The sequence below is a fragment of the Corythoichthys intestinalis genome, chromosome 5, assembly GCF_030265065.1.
Source record: "Corythoichthys intestinalis isolate RoL2023-P3 chromosome 5, ASM3026506v1, whole genome shotgun sequence".
NCBI lineage: Eukaryota > Metazoa > Chordata > Actinopteri > Syngnathiformes > Syngnathidae > Corythoichthys > Corythoichthys intestinalis.
In genome coordinates this window covers 55,487,827-55,495,367 of record NC_080399.1, presented here as the reverse complement: position 1 = coordinate 55,495,367, position 7,541 = coordinate 55,487,827, and the positions used below count along the sequence as shown (strand labels likewise).

Sequence of the window (7,541 nt, the reverse complement as noted above, 5' to 3'; positions counted from 1 at the left end):
ATCACTGTCTATATCTTTTTTGAAGGGCAGATTTTTCTTGAGGAAGATCAACTGATCCACATGTTCATGTTTAAGTAGACTGCGTTTCGTGGAAACAATATGTCGCCCTTTCCACCATTGTAGTGGGTTAATTTTTAAGGTTAAAAACTCACGCTCTCTGTACCGCTCCACACTTCACACTAGCTCTGTCCCATGCGAACAGACCTGGCTGCCTTCGTAACTTCAAAGTCCGACTTTTGTTTTCCAGGGTGCGTTGAAAATCAATCGCTGCACGTCGCTGGCGTGGTGTGCAAACTGTCCATTGTTTTAGCATGTTGCTTCGTTGCCACTACTAGTTTTGTTTTGGGCTGTGAAGAAAACGCTACGGAGCGTGCGTTACAGTGGTTTTGTTAGCTCTCGCGTTGTTATGACACCCCCGTGACGATCGGGTAATGACGGCGACTACTAGCCTAGCGGTTCTGCCGAAATGAATGGGAAGTTGAGGCAACCACGACGGTGGTCACAATCTAAGTGCGCTGTGTGGTGAATGACACAAGCGCAGCATGTGAGGTAAAAGCTAAATTATCATATTAAGCAATGCATTGAACTAAGCATTAGATGCCGATTCTTGTGCTCGCAATAGCCGAATTCTATCTCTACAATCGGTTCATTGAATATTTAATGGCTAATTATTGTCGAATGGTAACTTTACTATCGATACAGCTGTATCTCTCACCTGTAAAACCGGATATCTGGTCGTATCGGTTTATCGTTCTCAAGCTTGGTATTTACACACCTCAGTAGCAGCCCAACGTCGGTCAGTGTAAACATTAATGTTACCTGTCTGCTGCTGGCTGTGTGCTGCAGGCCGCACACCTCAGCAGTGGTGGATAGGGTACTTCCACTCGTTTTTCTCGGATTATTCAATAGATATAGTAATAGAAACTGGATTGGATGTCGTCGTAGAAATAAGTTGGAGCTAGTATCTCTCTTTTTTTTTTTTTTTTAAATTAAGATCTATGTGCGCTTGTCCTCCATAATGATGTCTGACGTAGGCGCATCAGATTGGTTTCCAGAAATAATAAGCCCACATGCTACCGAAGATGACTGAAAAACAGATGTCTTTGGACAGCGTTTTAAATGGAAAAGGCCAACTGATGAGTCAGAGGAAGAGCCAAGGCCAAGTCCACTCTGCATAATATGTGGCCAAAAATTAGCAAATGAGGCAATGAAGCCTTCAAAGCTGCTTTGGCACATAGAGACTAAGCACCCTGGAATAATGGATGAGCCTTTGGAATTTTCAGCCTTTGGAATTTTTGAAACAAAAAAGCGCGGGCACAAAGGACAGAAACAATTGGTGTGGGCCACCACATCAACAAAAGCAACGTGGCAAACCGTAATACTAAAGCCAAGAAACCTTTCACGATTGAAGAATAACTTATTATGCCTGCGACCAAGGATATTTAGTTTTAGGAGAGGCTGCTGTTAAAAATGGTTTATTCAGCATCTGATGAGTTACATTTTCCTTGCACATAACATTTGTATTTAGCCCAGTCGTGTTATTTTATACTGTAATTTCCTGCCACGCATTGCCGGTCTGTAAAAAAAAAAAAAAAAAAAGGCCCACATCACACCAGTCTGAGCTGCGAAAAAGTTTGGGGAACACTGCTGTAGAGTGTATGATAATAATTAAGACTTGAGCAAATCAAAACAGAACACAAAAACAGAGATACACGTGGAAGGACAAGAAGAGACAAATCATCTGAGGAAACAGATGTAATGAAGCTGATAAAGACCAATAGGCCAGAGTTGTGGCTTAACCGACGACTGGTATGATTTAAATGTCACATAAAGTAATATTACAAGTTCACACAAAACAGTGGGGAAAAAAACTATGAGAACAGTGAAGTGACTGTGAGGGATTGCACATCAACGCAGTGTGATCACACAATGAGTTTACGAAGTGAGTCATGGATTAAAATTTATTCGAATAAATGTCAGTTCAGTCAAGAGACAAGCTTCAAAGCATTTTAGGGGCAACTGATGAGCTTTTCTGATTTCGTTCCTGAACGTTTTACTCGTTTGAATTGTATTAAATGCATCACTGGCTGTCTCAAAACTCACATTAAAATAATAATAATAATGATAATAATTGACCGCGTAGTTTTTGAGTTATAGCCATAGCAACACCTTAGCAACGAGGGACGCCCCCCCCCCCGCTACCCGATGACGTAACTTCCAGGAAGCCACTCTAACACGGAAGTATAGCACTACGCGGCTATCGCCACATATTGCAAACATTTTCTGTGTTTTACTCGCAAAATTCATCATGCCATCTCGATGTGTAGCGATGTATTGCTCTCACGAAGGCTCGAAACTTTATGAGTGGCCCAAAAAAAAATCTTCTGCAATGATTTGGACCGCTTTTGTGAAAGTGAAGAGGAAGAACTTTTCTCCTGTTCCTCGGTCGGTACTTTGTTTTAATCATTTCAGCGACGACCGCTTTGACAACCTACTAGAATACAGCCTTGGTTTTACAAAGATGTAAGTAGACACTTACTGGCTTGTCTAATTCTAAAATTTAATGCATTTCTGTTGATATACGAGTGCAAATCCTACTGCCTGTTCGTTGAAATGCGACGTTTTTATAGTAGATAGGTTAGCCGACAGGTCGTCTATTCATGTGAATTTGATACATTTATTACTAGCTCTACAGGTATTCTGTAAATCAAAATGTCCTCAGCACCAAATAGGACCTTGGCTAGTTATCTTTTGGCCTGTCACAGGGTAAATATAAAGTCTACTAGCCTATGAATCCCTATACTCTTTTGTTATTCATTTCTAGGCTCCGTCTGAAGAAAAATGCAGTGCCAACAATCCACCTGCCAGACCCTGATGCATCGAAGACATCCCAACAAAATCATGACAATTTTACTCCAACACCGAGGTCTGCCTATTCGAAGAGGGAAAGATCGCGTCAAATAGATGCTGCTTTGTCTGAGGCATTATTATTGGATTGCCAAGAACATTCGGAGTTTTCTGAGTGGGAGCCAATTAAATCAGCAACTGCTGAGAAGGGTAAGAATATTATATTTTATTTTATAATTTTAATGATATTTATATCCAAATGTGATTTTTTTTTTTTTTTTTTTTTTCTCAGGATGTCAAACATTAAAGATAAAGAGGTGGAAACGCCCAACACGACAAAAAAAGCGTTTCAAGTCAGTCGCTATTCAGTTTCCTGAAGAAGAAAAAAAAGACTAAAAGGGCTACATACACGATACATACTCATAGACTTCATAATTATATTGACGGGACAGATTCCCCAAACATTGTGGCACGCCTTTTCGTAGGGGGCCGTCCCACACTCTGCTTCAGTTATTTGCAGTCTGTTTTAGTTCTTCTCAAACTCATGCAGCGACCCAACGCCGGATTTAGGTTGAAAATGTACGAAAGCTGTACCTCATGCAAACAGTAAGGATTGTCCCAGGAGTGTTCGAAGATTCAATATATTTTTTTGTACCACGCATGCATTTTGAAACATTGTGAAAAAATCAATGGGAGAAATTAGCCACTACAGCATTGGCGTTATACTACTTCGCAATATTTACGTAAAATAAGTGCAAACTGCCTGTTTTTTTTGTTGTTGTTTTTTTTTCTTTTTGCTTTTAACCAAGAATCAAGACTGTTTTATGTCCATATCTATAAAGAATTCATGGATTTAAGCATTTATTCAGAAGAATTTCAACGTAAAAAGCTCTTTGTTGAGATAAAGCGGTGCCACAGTGGCTTAAAGTGCATGTGACACGAAAAAGCATGTTTATTTCATAATACACGCGGTATTTTATGCTCCTGAATGATATGGACCACTTAGATGTGTGTGGAAGCGATCGCTATATTTATTTAGTTTTTTGAATCCCGCTCCATGAAAATGAGTGACTTCCGGCTTCGGTCTTGCATTGAGAAGGAGGGCGCTGTGACGTGTACGGTAGAAGACGTCCTCTTCACTATACAGCGTACTGTTGTGTATGAGGACGAAGGATTCAGCTGATTTTGCGGATTAATACGTTTATTTTTCGCATCACGCCAGCCAAACGGCTGCAGAAAAATCATTCTGCATGAGGGAGAGGCGTATGCGCCTTTTTGGAGTTTCTAAAGGTTCCCATTCACCATGGATATTTATTGTGGGACGATTGGACTTACGAGGAAGTGAGTAAACATCTTGTTCTGTATTATGTCAAATGCGAATACAGCGATTACAAAGTAAACACTACAAACTTTCTTTAAGTAAAGGACTACTTACGTTTGATCATTGATAGGCATGTAAAAAGCTCTCCTCATGCACATTAGCAGCACGTTAGCTGCACAACAACTGCAGCCACCCTCCTCCGGGGAACGAACTGTAAACTGCTCTCCGACGAGCGGTTTGCCGATCCATGAAGACAATCGACAACCCAGTCGTCATGTCAATAAATCCAGGCTAGTTATGTGTGATTTTCCACTTCGAAGACTTTGAAACATCACTTGGTTCGGGTTAGCATATCGGCTAGCTGTCACGCCTTTTGGTTTGTTTACATTATCCGAAGCCGGGGAAGGGAAATGACATATGTCCGATTTAGGTGTCATAAAATATCGTTCGGGAGGTGCGACTGTAAAGGTGAAGTCGACAGCTTTGACCATTATGGAGTAATTTTGCCATGTCGTCCTGAATAAATGCATTTTTATTATTTCATATTCCATTTAGCACAAGACTGTTATTTGTCATGACCATGCAATTTATTTAGCAAGTGGGGAAAATACATAATAAAATAAAAAGAATACCCTGTAAAAAAAAAAAAAAGAGAGAAACAATGACATTTTGCAGCTCTCTTCGTCGCGTTTTCCTGGTTGTGAATAGTTCCCCCTCGACGGGCTGACTGGTCCTTCTCAAGCCATTTACAGTGCCTTGCAAAAGTATTCGGCCCCCTTGAACCTTGCAACCTTTCGCCACATTTCAGGCTTCAAACATAAAGATATAAAATTTTAATTTTTTGTCAAGAATCAACAACAAGTGGGACACAATCGTGAAGTGGAACAAAATTTATTGGATAATTTAAACTTTTTTTAACAAATAAAAAACTGAAAAGTGGGGCGTGCAATATTATTCGGCCCCCTTGCGTTAATACTTTGTAGCGCCACCTTTTGCTCCAATTACAGCTGCAAGTCGCTTGGGGTATGTTTCTATCAGTTTTGCACATCGAGAGACTGACATTCTTGCCCATTCTTCCTTGCAAAACAGCTCAAGCTCAGTGAGGTTGGATGGAGAGTGTTTGTGAACAGCAGTCTTCAGCTCTTTCTACAGATTCTCGATTGGATTCAGGTCTGGACTTTGACTTGGCCATTCTAACACCTGGATACGTTTATTTTTGAACCATTCCATTGTAGATTTGGCTTTATGTTTTGGATCATTGTCCTGTTGGAAGATAAATCTCCGCCCCAGTCTCAGGTCTTGTGCAGATACCAACAGGTTTTCTTCCAGAATGTTCCTGTATTTGGCTGCATCCATCTTCCCGTCAATTTTAACCATCTTCCCTGTCCCTGCTGAAGAAAAGAAGGCCCAAACCATGATGCTGCCACCACCATGTTTGACAGTGGGGATGGTGTGTTCAGGGTGATGAGCTGTGTTGCTTTTACGCCAAACATATCGTTTTGCATTGTGGCCAAAAAGTTCAATTTTGGTTTCATCTGACCAGAGCACCATCTTCCACATGTTTGGTGTGTCTCCCAGGTAGCTTGTGGCAAACTTAAAACGAGACTTTTTATGGATATCTTTGAGAAATGGCTTTCTTCTTGCCACTCTTCCATAAAGGCCAGATTTGTGCAGTGTACGACTGATTGTTGTCCTATGGACAGACTCTCCCACCTCAGCTGTAGATCTCTGCAGTTCATCCAGAGTGATCATGGGCCTCTTGGCTGCATCTCTGATCAGTTTTCTCCTTGTTTGAGAAGAAAGTTTGGAAGGACGGCCGGGTCTTGGTAGATTTGCAGTGGTCTGATGCTCCTTCCATTTCAATATGATGGCTTGCACAGTGCTCCTAGAGATGTTTAAAGCTTGGGAAATCATTTTGTATCCAAATCCGGCTTTAAACTTCTCCACAACAGTATCTCGGACCTGCCTGGTGTGTTCCTTGGTTTTCATAATGCTCTCTGCACTTTAAACAGAACCCTGAGACTATCACAGAGCAGGTGCATTTATACGGAGACTTGATTACACACAGGTGGATTCTATTTATCATCATCGGTCACTTAGGACAACATTGGATCATTCAGAGATCCTCACTGAACTTCTGGAGTGAGTTTCCTGCACTGAAAGTAAAGGGGCCGAATAATATTGCACGCCCCACTTTTCAGTTTTTTATTTGTTGAAAAAGTTTAAATTATCCAATAAATGTTGTTCCACTTCACGATTGTGTCCCACTTGTTGTTGATTCTTGACAAAAAAATTAAATTTCATATCTTTATGTTTGAAGCCTGAAATGTGGCGAAAGGTTGCAAGATTCAAGGAGGCCGAATACTTTTGCAAGGCACTGTATATATATATATATAATATGTGTGTGTGTGTGTGTGTGTGTGTGTGTGTGTGTGTGTGACTTGAAGTTCCGGTCTGAGACCCCCAATTTGGCCAACTTTTAAAATTGTCCGATATGCATGTGTCATTGGAAATCTCAGTTTTCTAGGGGAAGAAAAAATTTGAACCGGAGGGCATTTAGAAAAAAAGAAAAAAAAAATTAAACAGCAGAACCCTATCTGGAGGTTAGAGCATGAAAGAGCAGAATTAAAGGCGCCACGACTTCAACGAGATCGCATACTTACCTTGTTTCGATCCAAAAACCATGTAGCATGTATCACTGAGTGTCAAAACACAGCTGTGAATGGCCAGAGCTGGATTTTGGGGGATTTTATGGGTGAAACATGGTAATATAACAGGGGTCCCGATGCAGACATCAAGGAGTGGTCGAGATGTTGTTTTTCATATACTTACCCTTTTAAACTTTTTTTTTTTTTTTCTTTCAAATTTTCTTTGTTTGGATCGATTATTTATCATCTAACATATCGGAGAAAATGCGACAGTAACAAAAAAAGAATGCAATTAAGTGATAGTTATGAGGTAGATATCCGTGAGCTTTTTACAGACACCATTTTTTTCAGTTACGTAATTTGTCTTAAAGTTAAAAATATGCGAGTGAATAATTTTTTAAAGTCTTTTTTTTTTTTTTAACTAAATATTAGACATCAAATAATGAATCTAAGCTAAAAATGACAAACATTTCATAAATATAATTACTGAGCTTCTTTTTATGGCTGGGTTGAAACAAGCGATTGCGCGACGTCTGTAAACGGAAGTTTCCAGGGTAAAACAGACAAAAATAGTTTGGGGGCTTACTGCGCCATGAATCTGCTATGGCAGCATATAGACTTATTGCTCTATCAAACACAATCGTTCTTTTGGCTTAAAATACAGCAGTTTCTTTTAAAGAGGATTGCAACCGCTTTTGTTTCAACCTAGCCATAAAAAGAAGCTC

At 40.1% G+C, this 7,541-nt stretch overlaps 1 long non-coding RNA gene across 1 annotated transcript; it reads left to right on the top strand.

The window, feature by feature from the left end:
* Positions 1–2,240: 2,240 nt before the first annotated feature.
* On the top strand, positions 2,241–5,563 carry LOC130915818 (uncharacterized). The gene is made up of 3 exons (XR_009063161.1): positions 2,241–2,523; positions 2,825–3,057; positions 3,140–5,563. It is a non-coding gene; the product is annotated as an uncharacterized LOC130915818 (long non-coding RNA).
* The last annotated feature ends 1,978 nt before the right edge of the window (positions 5,564–7,541 follow it).